Source organism: Pollicipes pollicipes, unplaced genomic scaffold (assembly GCF_011947565.3).
Source record: "Pollicipes pollicipes isolate AB1234 unplaced genomic scaffold, Ppol_2.1 Scaffold_7253;HRSCAF=8739_pilon_pilon_pilon, whole genome shotgun sequence".
Lineage (NCBI taxonomy): Eukaryota > Metazoa > Arthropoda > Thecostraca > Pollicipedomorpha > Pollicipedidae > Pollicipes > Pollicipes pollicipes.
In genome coordinates, this window is record NW_023597048.1 from 268947 (window position 1) to 283876 (window position 14930).

The window sequence follows — 14930 nt, forward strand, 5'->3', positions numbered from 1 at the left end:
ACATACATACATGCATACATACATACATGCATACATACACGCACATGTATACACTACATACATTACACACATACATACATACGCACACATACATACATACATACATACATACATACATGCATCACAACATACATATACATATATACATACATGCATACACACATGCATACATACATATATATATATATATATATATATATATATATATATATATATATATATACATACATACATACATACATACATACATACACATACACATACATACACATACATACATACACACACACACACACACACACACACACACACACACACACACACACACACACACACACACACACACACACACACACACACACACACACACACACACACACACACACACACACACACACACACACACACACACACACACACATACACTTGTCGCACCCTGGAGAGCAGTATCGTGGCACCGCACATTGAAACCATACCTGACAATCCATATGACACACGCATAATGACCCGGTATTATCCGCCATGGCGCGGCGGATGCTCACCATGCCTGGCCGCAAGCTCCAGATGTGCCGTGGCTCACGTCCAGTACTAGGCGATCAACGAGCTAATGTAAATCTATATTGACACCAGAGACGGAAAAAACGGCTGTGGCTTACCCTTCGTAAAGCCGCCGTTGTCCCCAATGCATTGAATTCAGCTTCGACTCCTATCCCTCTGGTATTTTCCTTGAGCTATGGCTCAGGCTTAATCTCCATGGAAACTTCAATGGCTCCGCTTTGCATGGTGATTTGTCACAGCAGTTGCGGCTCGACTTCTCAAAATCGGCGTCGCTGCCGGCATTGATCTCCTTACGTTGGGCATGGTCACAATCCTCGCCTTGCGCTCGTTCCCATGCAAGGTTAGCAAGCGCCGTGCCATGGTGTACTGACCTGAAGTGAGGGTGTGGGTAGTGGGTGAGATGACGGAATGACACTGCTCTCCAAGGGCGTCAAATTCCTTTTTTGCTTTTCGTGACAATCACGCCTGAAGAACAGTGCTGTTTTCATTTTTCCAAACTCATTGCTCAGCTCAAACACAGTGGTCGATTTGGGCCTACCCTACAGGCAACCAGATGCGTACCTGCCGTAGCTAAGATTAAGGGTGGACATATTGCATAATCGTCGCAAACGATGCCTATCCAAAACATCCTCCGGGCCGGATTTGAACCAGCGACCTATGGATGCCTGTGCTTTGCCTGTACAGTCCACCGCTCTACCAACTGAGCTACCAGAGGCTGACATGGACCACCTGGTGCCAAAACGCGGCCCGAACGGCCCCACTGGCAGTTTCCTGTCTGTTTTTACACGCAGAGACCCTACCCCCCCCCCCCCCCTCCTCTGTGGCAGACACCGCCTCATAAGGTTCGCTCATTGGTGGGCAATGAGGGGTCAGGAATCCCGTGAGAGAATCCGCAAGCCCGGGTAGCCCGATGGGAGTGACCTAATGAATGCACGTTGGTTATGGAGCTAGGTATGAACGTGGCGACCGTGTCACAATTGAACGTTGCGTGGAAGGATGAGATGTGGCGGGTGGGGTTTCCTAACATTTCAGCCTTTCGCTTGATGTTTGCAGGTAACACCACCGACCTCGGTCCGCTTAGTTTTGGCTATTATAGGGTACGTGTTTTAGCCATTTGTTTGGGACCATTTGGGCTTGCAACTAACATCAACGGTCTCCGATTCCCGACTAGTGACCAACGGGTGGGACCCTTGAGGCGGTCTGCCATCGACCGGGATGGCTTCGGCTGTGAAAGTAAAACCTTGCGTGTGGTGAGGCCGCCGCTCGGGCCGCGTTTTGACGCCGGGTTGTCCATGTCAGCCTCTGGTAGCTCAGTTGGTAGAGCGGTGGACTGTAGAGGAAAAGCACAGGCATCCATAGGTCGCTGGTTCAAATCCGGCCCGGAGGAGGTTTTAGTTTATGACCTTGTCCTAGACGATAACAGCACGCTGCGCACGGAGCGTAAGGTGTGGTAAGTGTGTGCGGCGCCGCAGGTCTGCCATCCACGGCGCGCCGAATGATTTGGGCGTGAAAAATAGACATTCCTGAATGGCAATTGCGTAACGTGTCCCCAGCACTCGCCAGAGTGGTTTCAAAAGGCTGTGCAAGCATGTTTAATGTGATGTTAACCCGTTGAATGGTTTCTCTCGTACCACATCCTAAGCGTGTCCCTGGTTTCCCAGCAGTGCGAGAATGAGGGGTCTGCGCGACCTAGGCTTGGCCGCCTTGGCAAATGCCACTGGATGTACCGGAGCCGTGTGTGCGATTCAATGGCGCGACATGGGGTTAACATCAGAGTAAAACGATGCCCGCTTCCTCAAATCAAAACGTCCTCCGGGCCGGATTTGAACCAGCGACCTATGATGCCTGTGCTTTTCCTCTACAGTCCACCGCCTACCAACTGAACTACCAGAGGCTGGTACAGGCCATTCAGTGTCAAAACGCGGCCCGAACGCCCTCACTAGAAGTTCATTTTACACGGCAAGGCCACTCCCACTCGGTAGGATTGACCTGACTGTGCCTGAAGCACCAGCACAGCTGGGGTTGGAGTGGGTGCTGCAAGGTAGTTAGATGCCAGCTGAAGGCAGCGGGCTGACGTTTACTTCGTCCAGTATTGTAAGATTTGAGCACGTGGTTTCAGATCGGTCGGCGCCGGCCGGCTGTCTTTATCGAACGCTGTTAGCTTCCGGTAGCTCAGTTGTTACAGCGGTGGGCTGAAGAGGAGAGGTACAGGCATCCATAGGTTGCTTGTCCAAATCCGGCCTGGAGAACGTTTTAGGTTGTTGATTCTCCTTACGTTAGACATGAGCCACAACCCGCGCCTTGAGACCGTTTCCCAGGCCAGGTTCACATGCTCTGCGCCATGGCACATGGACCTGCAAGTACAGGTGTGGCTTGAGCACAGGTGGTGGAATGGCGCTACTCTCCAAGGCGGGTCGGATTATTTTTCTTTGTGACAGCCACGTTTGAAGAAAAGCGCTTATGTGAAATAAACGTTTTTAACACTGTTCTGTTCGCACCCGCTGGTTATCCCTCTGTGGGACCCATTCTAGGTACGCCCCCGGCTTTCGAAAGCGGGAGGACGGATAATCTGCGAGAGGCCTGGTTTGTTCCTCCCCGACAGGAAACAAGGACACAAACAGTGGAATTGTCATGGCTGTTATTCAGGTTGATAAGTACCTCAAATGAACATTATTTCCCGCAACGATGCGCTCATGCATCTGCCCCAAAACGTTCTCCGGGCCGGATTTGAACCAGCGACCTATGGATGCTGTCGCTTTTCCTCTACAGTCCACCGCTCTACCAATGAGCTACCAGAGGCTGACATGGACCACCCGGCGCCAAAACGCGGCACGAACGGCGCCACTGGCAGTTTCCGGTCTGTTTTTACATGCAAGAGACCCTCCCCCTTTGTGGCAGGCACCGCCTCATTAGGTTCACTCATTGGTGACCAATGAGGAGTCAGGAGTCAAACGATAATGTGGGCCACTCAACGTCAGATAGAGGCCCGAGCGGTCTGATTCTGAAGATTTTTGGTTTATTCTACCCGCTGAGGCTACCCCCCACTCGGTTGACGGCAACGCCTCATGGTGCTCACCCATCAAGTACCAGAATGGTATGGCACTTCGGAACCCGCTGGAGAGAAGCCTCATGTTGGTTGTCTCTGAAGCGGATGTTCGTTGATGAATGCGCATTGGTAGCGACATTAACATATTGACCGGCCTCACGGTGTCCCGCCATCGAGTGGGAGTGGCCTCGGCGTGTGAAAGTAAAACCCTGCGTGTGGTGAGGCCGCCGCTCGGGCCGCGTTTTCACATCGGGTGGTCCATGTCAGCCTCTGGTAGCTCAGTTGGTTAGAGCGGTGGAATGTAGAGGAAAAGCGCAGGCATCCATAGGTCGCTGGTTCAAATCCGGCCCGGAGGACCGTTTCGCGATGTAGGTAGGTGGGCGGGTTTACTCAGCAGCGGTTGTTACTGGCCTGTTGAAGGAGTGACATAGAATCCTGTCACAAACTTCATGGGCTGAATTTCTGGGTAAGGCGGCAAGGTCAGTTCCTGGTGTTTTGGACCGCCCACCCCAAAATCATTACAAATGCACCTGCAATCGACGTTTTATCCGGCTTTTCTGAGATCGCGTGGAGTCGGTCAACTCTGGAATATGTATTGGAGCCGTGTGGTCATGGCCTGCAAATTTATGGCAACAATCCGTGCACTTGCTTTGTTCATTCGATGTTGCACTTTAATACATAACTGCTAAGTTACTGGTGGAGCGCCTCCGTATCCCAGTTTTGAAAATTTGATGGTCAACATGGCATGTAACAGGTGATTTTGTATTCGATCCCATCTTTTTAATTCCAGTGTGTTAACAAACAGGTCCTATGCTCACTCTGTGCAATGCCAGGCGTAGTCGTTGTTTGGCTATCCCAACGTGCTGTATTTCTAGTGGCAGAATGTCCACGTCCCATCCCCACATTCTGTTGTGTATCTCGGCACGAATTCCATAGTCGACTTGTCCGGCTCGGTACCTCGTGTTCCGCCGCCGGGCCCGAGCCCGCCGGCGCACATGGCCGGGGGGTCAACGCCTGGTCAACGCCCGAGGACAGCTCTGGTCGGTCGTCTGATAATATAGTCAGTTCTCTTGAGCAGGTGGCGTGTGCGACCTTGCAGCCAAGCGACAGGCGACAGGCGACAAAAGAGGAACAGGTGCCCTGGAATTAGATGTTCCGACTACCCCGACCTAGGATGTTCTGTGATGGGTTTCCATGCGTGGCCCTCATTTAGCCGACGGTCGGATGCTGCCCCCCTCAGGAGTCACCGCAAGCTCTTCCGCCTGGCTCCAGTACCAGACACGGTTTCTCCTGACCCGGTGTCGAAGCAGCGCACCTCAGTATTGTCCCCGCCGGTCCTCCACCGAATACGGCCGCTGGCACGCTGTTTTCGTGCCAGGACAGGCAGGAGAACAAGTGTCCTGACTGAGGTACAATGTTCCTGTACGAACGTCAGTCGCTCACTGCGCGACTGAGACGGGGAAAGTGTGGTTACTCCACCTTGAGATTACCCTTAGCCTCACCGCACCCTACTCCACCCAACCCCACCCCGCCCGAACCCACTGGCCGTTCCCTCCGACAGTCTGTACTTAGTGCTGTCAGCATCTGGTTAGCTCAGTTGGTAGAGCGGTGGACTGTAGAGGAAGAGCGCAGGCATCCATAGGTCGCTGGTTCAAATCCGGCCCGGAGGACCTTTGGTCTTGGTGTCGATGTAAATGTATGGTGTCGCTCCGGCAAAAGACACGAATCCGAATCCCAAGACGGGGGCTTCGAAACATGTACGGGCGAAGTGTGAGGCCGAAGTCAGGGAATTCATGCTGTGTAAAGGCGAGGTGAAAGCCAAACCACCATCAGCTCCGAATCACGTGGCCGAAGCCTAAGCTGTGTCTAGGGTGTAACGGCTGTTGTGCGCGGCCAAAGACACTTCCGTACATATATATATATATATATATATATATATATATATATATTGTGTATTATAAAACTATGAGATCAGGGAATGTCAAGAGTTTTGGTTAGTGATTCAGACAAGATGTTAACAGTGCGGAGAACCCGATTTTTTCGAGTGTCGTTCTCGTCTTCTGGGTTGGCATGTACACACGTGCTTAGACAGTAAGTTATCCGGTTTGTCGTCAGTTTTTTATTGGTCCTGAGGTTTGCCGCCCGGTTTTTACATACATACATGCATGCATACATACATACATACATACATACATACATACATTACATACATACATACATACATACATACATACATACATACATGCACACATACATACATACATACATACATGCATGCATAATACATAACACATAAATACATACATACATGCATACATACATGCACACATATATACGCTCGCCGCACCCTGGAGAGCAGCATCGTCGCGTTGCACATTCAAACCATACCTGACAATCCAGATGACACACGCACGCAGATGACACATTGATCCGATATTACTCCACCATGGCGCGGCGGATGTTCACCATGCCTGGCCGCAAGCTGCAGATGTGCCGTGGCTCACGTCCAATACTGGGCGATCAACAAGCTAAAGGTAAATCTATATTGACACCAGAGATGGAAAAACCGGCTGCCGCTTACCCTTCGTAAAGCCGCCGTTGTCTGCAATGCATTGAATTCAGCTTCGACTCCTATCCCTCTGTATTTTCCTCGAGCTATGGCTCAGGCTTCATCTTCATGGAACTTCAATTGGCTCCGCTTTTGCATGGTGATTTTTGTCGCAACAGTTGCGGCTCGACTTCTCAAAATCGGCGTCATCTGCCGGCATTGATCTCCTTACGTTGGGCGTGGGTCACAATCCTCGCCTTACGCTCGTTCCCATGCAAGGTTAGCAAGCGCCGTGCCATGGTGTACTGACCTGAAGTGAGGGGTGTGGGTAGTGGGTGAGATGCGGAATGACACTGCTCTCCAAGGGCGTCAACTTCCTTTTTTTGCTTCTCGTGACGCCTGAAGAACAGTGCTGTTTTCATTGTTTCCAAACACATCGCCTCAGCTTCACACTGGTATACAATCCCTCTACGCGACGCCTCCTTAGGTACGCTCCCTGATGACTGACCTGCGCGATGACGGACCAGCTCCTTTCCAGATGCGTCGATTTGGGTCTACCCTACAGGCACTAGATGCGTACCTGCCGTAGCCTAAGATTAAGGGTGGACCATATTGCATAATCGTCGCAAACGATGCCTATCCAAACATCCTCCGGGCCGGATTTTGAACCAGCGACCTATGGATGCCTGTGCTTTGCCTCTACAGTCCACCGCTCTACCAACGAGCTACCAGAGGCTGACATGGACCACCCGGTGCCAAAACGCGGCCCGAACGGCCCCCGCTGGCAGTTTCCGGTCGTTTTTACACGCAGAGACCCTCCACCCCCCCCCCCCCCCCCCCCTCCCTCCTTGTGGCAGACACCGCCTCATAAGGTTCGCTCATTGCTGAACAATGAGGGGTCAAGATCCCGTGGGAGAATCCGCAAGCCCGGGTGTTAGCCCCAATGGGAGTGACCTAATGAATGCGCGTTGGTTATGGAGGTAGGTACAAACGTGGCGAACTGTGTCACAATTGAACGTTGCGTGGAAGGATGAGATGTGGCGGGTGGGGGTGTTTTCGTAGCACATTTCAGCCTTTCGCTTGATGTTTGCAGGTAACACCACCGACCCCGGTCCGCTTAGTTTTGACTGTTACGGGGTACATATTTTAGCCATTCGGACTTGCAACTAGCATCAACGGTCTCCGATTCCTGACTAGTGACCAACGGGTGGGACCCATGAGACATTCTTGCCATCGACTGGGAGTGGCTTCGGCGTGTGAAGTAAAACCTCGCGGGTGTTGAGGCCGCCGCTCGGGCCGCGTTTTTGGCGCCGGGTGGTCCATGCCAGCCTCTGGTAGCTCAGTTGGTAGAGCGGTGGACTGTAGAGGAAGGGCGCAGGCATCCATAGGTCGCTGGTTCAAATCCGGCCCGGAGGACGTTTTAGTTTATGACCTCCTTGTCTTAGACGATAACAGCACGCCGCGCACGGAGTGTCGGTGTGGCAAGCGTGTGCGGCGCCGCGGATCTGCTGTCCAAGGTACGCCGAATGATTTGGGTGTGAAAATAGACATTCCTGAATGGCATTGCGTAACGTGTCCCCAGCACTCGCCAGAGTGGTTTCAAAAGTCTGTGCAAGCATATTTAATGTGATGTTAACCAGTTTGACATGGTTTTTCTCGGTACCACCTCCATAAGCGTGTCCTTGGTTCCCAGCAGTGCGAGAATGAGGGGTCTGCGCGACAAGGCTTGGCCCGCCTTGGCAAATGCCACCTGGATGTAACGGAGCCGTGTGTGTGATTCAATGGCAGCGACATGGGGTTAACATCAGAGTAAAAACGTTCCCCGCTTCCTCAAACCAAAACGTCCTCCGGGCCGGATTGAACCAGCGACCTATGGATGCCTGTGCTTTCCTCTACAGTCCACCGCTCTACCAACTGAGCTACCAGAGGCTGATACAGGCCACTCAGCGTCAAAACGCGGCCCGAACGCCCTCACTAGAAGTTCATTTTACACGGCAAGGCCACTCCCACTCGGTAGGATTGACCTGACTTGGTGCCTGAAGCACCAGCACAGCTGGGAGTGGAGTGGGGTGCTGCAAGGTAGTTAGATGCCAGCTGAAGGCAGCGGGCTGACGTTTACTTCGTCCAACATTGTAAGATTTGAGCATGTGGTTTCAGATCGGTCTGCCGCCGGCCGGCTGTCTTTATCGAACGTTAGCTTCCGGTAGCTCAGTTGTTACAGCGGTGGACTGAAGAGGAAAGGTACAGGCATCCATAGGCCGCTATTCAAATCCGGCCTGGAGGACGTTTTAGGTTGTTGATCTCCTTACGTTGGACATGAGCTACAACCCGCGCCTTGAGACCGTTCCCAGCCAAGGTTGCCATGGCATAAACAACTGGTATGGTGTAATGGGGGGTGACGGGATACCGGTAACATCTAGTGAGGGTGTTTCGGGCGGCTTCGTGTTCGGTTGTTTACATTGAGAGGTGTACATGAGCATCTGGCATCTCAGTTGGTGGAGCGGTGGACTGTAGAGGGAGAGCACAGGCGTCCATAGCTCGCTGTTCAAGTCCGGCCCGGAGTACGTTTGGGACAGATGCATTGTGCATCGTTGCTGACAATATTGTACGTTCATTTGACGTTGTGTGTCTGTCTAGGCTCTAGCCACGACAATTTAGCATCTAGTTGACTGGCAGGGGGCCCAAATCGGCCTCTGACAGGCTTTCCGAGATCGCGCTGTCAGGAAGCCGGGAACCTAACTAAGAAGTGGTCGCACAGAGGGCTTACCAGCGTGGTTCTCTCGTTCGTCCGTTCGTTCGTTCATGAAGTCATTTTTTATATTTGCATACATACATACGTGCATTTATACATGCATACATACGTACATACACATACATCCATACATACGCACACATACATACATACATACGCACACAATACACATACCACACATACATACATACATACATACATATATACATACACACACATATATACACACATACACACATACACGCACGCACGCACGCACGCACGCACGCCACGCACGCACATACATACATATACACACACATATACATACGCTCGCCGCGCCCTGGAGAGCCCGCGTCGTCGCGGTTGCACATTCAAACCATACCTGACAATCCAGATGACACACGCATAATGATCCGATATTACTCCACCATGGCGCGGCGGATGTTCACCATGCCTGGCCGCAAGCTGCAGATGTGCCGTGGCTCACGTCCAATACTGGGCGATCAACAAGCTAAAGGTAAATGCGTATTGGACACCAGAGATGGAAAAAAACGGCTGTGGCTTACCCTTCGTAAAGCCGCCGCTGTTCTCCAATGCATGAATTCAGTGATGTTTACCTGCCGCCAGCTAAGATTAAGGGTGGCCATATTGCACCCAATGAGCATAATCGTCGCACGCAAACGATTTCACGCTGCTTATCCAAAACGTCCTCCGGGCCGGATTTGAACCAGCGACCTATGGATGCCTGTGCTCTCCCTCTACAGTCCACCGCTCTACCAACTGAGCTACCAGAGGCTGACAGAGACCACCGGTGCCAAAACGCGGCCCCGAACGGTCCCACTGGCAAGTTTCCGGTCTATTTTTACACGCAAGAGACCCTCCCCCGCTCTGTGGCAGGCACCGCTTCATCAGGTTCACTCATTGGTGAACAATGAGGGGTCAGGATCCCGTGGAGAATCCGCGAGCCCGGTAGCCCGATGGTGAGTAACCTAATGAATGCACGTTGGTTATGGAGCTACGTATAACGGGGGCGACCATGTCACAATTAAACGTTGCGTGGAAGGATGAGATGTGGCGGGGGGGGGGGGGGGGAGGTGGTTCCTAACGCATTCCAGCCTTTCGTTGATGTTTGCAGGTAACACCACCCAACCTCGGTCCGCGTAGTTTTGGCTATTATAGGGTACGTGTTTTTTAGCCATTTGTTTGGGACCATTTGGGCTTGCAGCTAACATCAACGGTCTCCGATTCCCGACTAGTGACCCAACGGGTGGGACCCATAAGGCGGTCTGCCATCGACTGGGAGTGGCTTTCGGCGTGTGAAAGTAAAACCTTGCGTGTGGTGAGGCCCGCCGTTCGGGTCGTGTTTTGGCATCGGGTGGTCCATATCAGCCTCTGGTAGCTCAGTTGGTAGAGCGGTGGACTGTAGAGGGAAAGCACAGGCATCCATAGGTCGCTGGTTCAAATCCGGCCCGGAGGAGGTTTTAGTTCATGACCTCCATGTCCTAGACGATAACAGCACGCCGCGCACGGAGCGTAAGGTTGTGGTAGCGTGTGCGGCGCCGCAGGTCTGCCATCACGGCGCGCCGAATGATTTGGGTATGAAAAATAGACATTCCTGAATGACATTTGCGTAACGTGTCCCCAGCACTCGCCCAGAGTGGTTTCAAAAAGGACTGTGCAAGCATATTTAATGTGATGTTAACCCGCTGAATGGTTTCTCTCGGTACCACCTCCCAAGCGTGTCCCTGGTTCCCAGCAGTGCGAGAATGAGGGGTCTGCGCGACCAAGGCTTGGCCGCCTTGGCGAATGCCACTGGATGTACCGGAGCCGTGTGTGTGATTCAATGGCAGCGACATGGGGTTAACAATCAGAGTAAAACGTTCCCCGCTTCCTCAAACCAAAACGTCCTCCGGGCCGGATTTGAACCAGCGACATGGATGCCTGTGTTTTTCCTCTACAGTCCACCGCTCTACCAACTGAGCTACCAGAGGATAATGTGGGCCACTCAATGTCAGATTGAGGCCCGAGCGGTCTGATGAACGATTTGTTGGTTTATTTCTACCCGCTGAGGCTAGTCCCACTCGGTTGATGGCAACGCCTCATGGTGCTCGCCCATTAGACACCAGTTGGCGCTCGGAGCTCATGGGAGAAGCCTCGTGTTGGTGTATCTGAAGCGGATGTTCGTGATGAATGCGCATTGGTAGCGACATTAACATATCGACCGGCCTCACGGTGTCCGCCATCGAGTGGGAGTGGCCTCGGCGTGTGAAAGTAAAACCCTGCGCGTGGTGAGGCGGCCCGTTCGGGCCGCGTTTTGACATCGGGTGGCCCATTTCAGCCTCTGGTAGCTCAGTTGGTAGAGCGGTGGACTGTAGAGGAAAGCGCAGGCATCCATAGGTCGCTGGTTCAAATCCGGCCCGGAGGACTTTTCTGCTTGATGTTGACGTAAATGTATGGTTGTCGCTCTGGCGAAAGACACGAACCCGAATCCCAAGACGGGGCTTCGAAACATGTACGGGCGAAGTCTGAACCGAAGTCAGGGAATTCGTGTTGTGTAAACGCGAAGTGAAAACCAAACGACCCTCAGCTCCGAATCACGTGGTCGAAGCCTAAGTTGTATCTAGGGTTGTAACGGCGTTGTGCGCAGCCAAAGCACTCCGTATATAACTTATAGATATATTGCGTATTTCAAACTGTATGAGATCAAGGGATGTCAAGAGTTTTAGTGAGTAATTCAGACAAGATGTTAGCACTGCGGCGAGCATATTTTTTTGCTGTCGTTCTCGTCTCTATTGCCGTATCCGGGTAGCTCGATGTAATGGTAGGAATAGATACACTTTGCTAGCGGCAATAGCTGGACGCATCTATCGACGGGTTTCGACTTGGAAATTAAACGAGGGGGTGTTGAACATATGCACCTGTACCTTACATCTCCCATCCCATGTGAGACCACACCAGACACTGCGAACAGCCCGCGAAGGTGCACATGCCTGAAAGGCATATATATAAGGAGTGTTAGCCGCCGTTTAAGGGCGGTTGGCTTGCTGTGTGCCGAGATGCAGTCTCCGCAGTGAAGTTTTCGTGGTGTGCTCGGCTGCACCGGTGAGCATTCGTGGGTACCAACTGCGGAGACATGTGGCGCTTTCTTTCACGAGCTGCCACATGCTGGCGGTTTGTTAATTGTTGCCAGCCATAGCATCGACAAGGCGGTCATTCAGCCTGGCCCATCGATTTGTAGGTGTTTAAAGCTCGGGTTATTGTCGATGTGATTGCCATCTATTTGGTAGCCCAGTTGCTAGAGCAGGAAACTGTAGACAGAGAGAATAGGCATCTTGAAAATCGGAACTGGCATTAATACTGGCTGCCTATCGTGACTGACGACGGGACGCGGTTGACGGTAAATCGAAACTCGTCTATTGGTAATCAAAGGTCGGCCGCGTATCCAGTCATTATTCTTCCGACCCCACACACGTGAGACAAACAAACAGTATGATTGCTGGTTTCCATGTCGTGGCTGCTACATGTACACAACGTGCAGTGGGTTAATTGCGCGCCGGCTGACAGCAGTGGCTAATGGTGTTATCCTGTGCTTTGTCGTTGCCTGAAAATGTGCATTTCGGCGGTATAATCCCGGGATGGAGAGGTTAAGCCCTTGATAATCAATTTTTTGTGCGGTGATTTGGACTGCGTTTGTTGGCGGTTGCGTCGGCCGCTGACTGCGGACAGTGAAGTGGTGTGAAGGGCTCCCCATGGGCGGGGGGCCGCGCGACTGTCGGCAAACGGACACTTCCGCCCTCTGTGTAGCTCAGCTGGTTAGAGCGGTGGACTGTAGAGGAAACACGCAGGCATCCATAGGTCGCTGGTTCAAATCCGGCCCGGAGGACGTTTCACCTGGTCGGTCTCCTTACTCTAGACTCGGGTCACATACCGCGCATCAGAGTTTTTGCCATGGGTGGTCAACATGCAATCCTGCACAATGCTGCTTCCCATCGTGCATTGAAATTTGTTTTGAAACTAACCACACGGATGAGGAACGAATCGACGGAAGACACCCGGATTAGGTGGGGCCGGCCAGCTGTCTGTAACGGACGCTTTTATCCTCTGGTAGCCTCAGTGGTAGTAGAGCGGTGGACTGTAGAGGAAACACACAGGTATCCATAGGTCGCTGGTTCAAATCCGGCCCGGAGGACGTTTTGAACTGACGCAGCGTTTGATGTTGCTGACAGTGTGCTCCATTTTGTCATCCTTGCGCCGTGAATCTTGAGCCACAGCTGGTAACAGTCCAATAACCTATGCTGGGATGGTACCAACGCAACCTCTCACGAACTCCCTGCGATTCGGAAGTCGGCGGCGCGCCAAGAGAGGAAAAGTGCATGGGTTGCAACGGAAAAGAAAAAAATAAGGACGAGATCCTCATAATCTCTTTCCTGAAGTACTGCAATAGTGGGAGAAGGAGACGTCGCGTCGATGCGTTGCTCTCAACACGCCATCCTTTCTAACACAAAGATTCGACGTACCTAGGAGAGTCAGGACTACTGTGGCATCGCACATGCTAACCACGCCTGACACTCCAGTCTAGGATTTACCTTCTATATTTCCTTCCCCTGGATGCTAGCCAATCTCCGCACGTGGGGATCAGATGTAGGTAGTATTCGCGGCGACGTGGTTTGCTTACCAAGATGCACTGAATTATGTTTTCATACGATTTGGGAATAGCGTGGGGCTGCAGCGTCTCAGCATCACTTACCAATCACGTGGTTCAGCAAGGATTTTGCACGTACTATGTCTGTTCTGTCACCCCCATGTTGGTTCTTTCCCTTTAGCATCCCCTTATAGACGCGCCGCCGGCTTACGAAGGATGGGACGTTGGCAGCAGGTCGGCTCGGGTCGCCTGTACAAGCGCACGTAAAATAGCCTTAGCTAAGAGTAAAGACAAACAATATCGAAATAAAGGAGATCATTCGAAACGAAACACACCGCCTCAGTACAAAGCATCCTCTTTCCCGGATTTGAACCAGAGACCTATGGATGCTTGTGCCTCTACAGTCCACACTCCACTAACTGAGCTACCGGAGGCTGGCGTGGGCCACTCATTGTCAGAACGAGGCCCGGGACACCCTCAGTAGCAGTTTCCGGTTGCCCTGTACGCGCCGAGGCCACCCCCACTCGATGGCAGGCACCACCGCATGGGTTCTACCCATTGGTCAGTAGCGGGAAGCCAGGGGCTCAAGGGGGGTAGCACAAGTCCGGGTAGCCCGAAGGAAATCGATGTGGGGGACGCTTCTCAGTACCTTTCAGCCTCCCGCTTGACGTTTATAACTGGCACTACCGGTTCCGTTCCTCTGGGGTTTACTATTATGGGTTACCCATTTCAGCCATTTGTTTCGGGCCATCCGGACCACTAACTTCAACGACCCTCCGGCTCCCGACTGGTGACCAACGGGTGGCACTCATGGAACAGTGTCTGCCACCAAGAGGAGTGGGCTCGACGTCTGGAAGTGAAACCCTGCATCTAGTGAGGCCACTGTTCGGACCTCGTTCTGACATCGGGTTGCCCATGTCAGCCTCTGGTAGCTCAGATGGTAGAGCGGTGGACTGTAGAGGGAAAGCACAGGCATCCATAGGTCGGTGGTTCAAATCCGGCCCGGAGGACGTTTCACATTTTTGTTCTTGCCCTGGACGTGAGTCACATGCCGCACCATCGAGGTTTCTGTCAGGGGCGGTCAACATGTGCTCCTGCTTAATGCTGCCTTTCAAGGCGTACCGAAGTCAGTTTTGAAACCACCTCAGGGATGAGGAGCAGCATTGAGTGCGCATCGTCTTATCAGCGCTCACCAATGTGGTGCTTCAAAAGGGGCTTTGCAATTATCGTTTCTGTTCAGGCTAGCTCCTCCGGGCTCATTTGCTGTATCGCCCACTTCTTGGGCGCCCCCTCGGCTTCCGAAACACGGGAAGTTCGCGAGAGGCGGGCTTGGTCCGCCCCCAACGCTGGTTATTGGTCTGATGACAACTTTGTTCAGGGCTCACAGCGCACGAATGACATT

General features: G+C 52.4%; 5 non-coding genes across 5 annotated transcripts; 4 read left to right on the top strand and 1 right to left on the bottom strand.

The window, feature by feature from the left end:
• Positions 1–1857: 1857 nt before the first annotated feature.
• TRNAY-GUA (transfer RNA tyrosine (anticodon GUA)) lies at positions 1858–1945 on the top strand. Its single transcript is given in 2 exon segments — positions 1858–1894; positions 1910–1945. It is a non-coding gene; the product is annotated as a tRNA-Tyr (tRNA).
• A 5535-nt stretch (positions 1946–7480) lies between these two features.
• Positions 7481–7568, top strand: TRNAY-GUA (transfer RNA tyrosine (anticodon GUA)). Its single transcript is given in 2 exon segments — positions 7481–7517; positions 7533–7568. It is a non-coding gene; the product is annotated as a tRNA-Tyr (tRNA).
• A 2025-nt stretch (positions 7569–9593) lies between these two features.
• TRNAY-GUA (transfer RNA tyrosine (anticodon GUA)) lies at positions 9594–9681 on the bottom strand. The gene is given in 2 exon segments: positions 9594–9629; positions 9645–9681. It is a non-coding gene; the product is annotated as a tRNA-Tyr (tRNA).
• A 594-nt stretch (positions 9682–10275) lies between these two features.
• Positions 10276–10363, top strand: TRNAY-GUA (transfer RNA tyrosine (anticodon GUA)). The gene is given in 2 exon segments: positions 10276–10312; positions 10328–10363. It is a non-coding gene; the product is annotated as a tRNA-Tyr (tRNA).
• Positions 10364–11224: 861 nt separating this feature from the next.
• On the top strand, positions 11225–11311 carry TRNAY-GUA (transfer RNA tyrosine (anticodon GUA)). The gene is given in 2 exon segments: positions 11225–11261; positions 11276–11311. It is a non-coding gene; the product is annotated as a tRNA-Tyr (tRNA).
• Positions 11312–14930: the final 3619 nt, after the last annotated feature.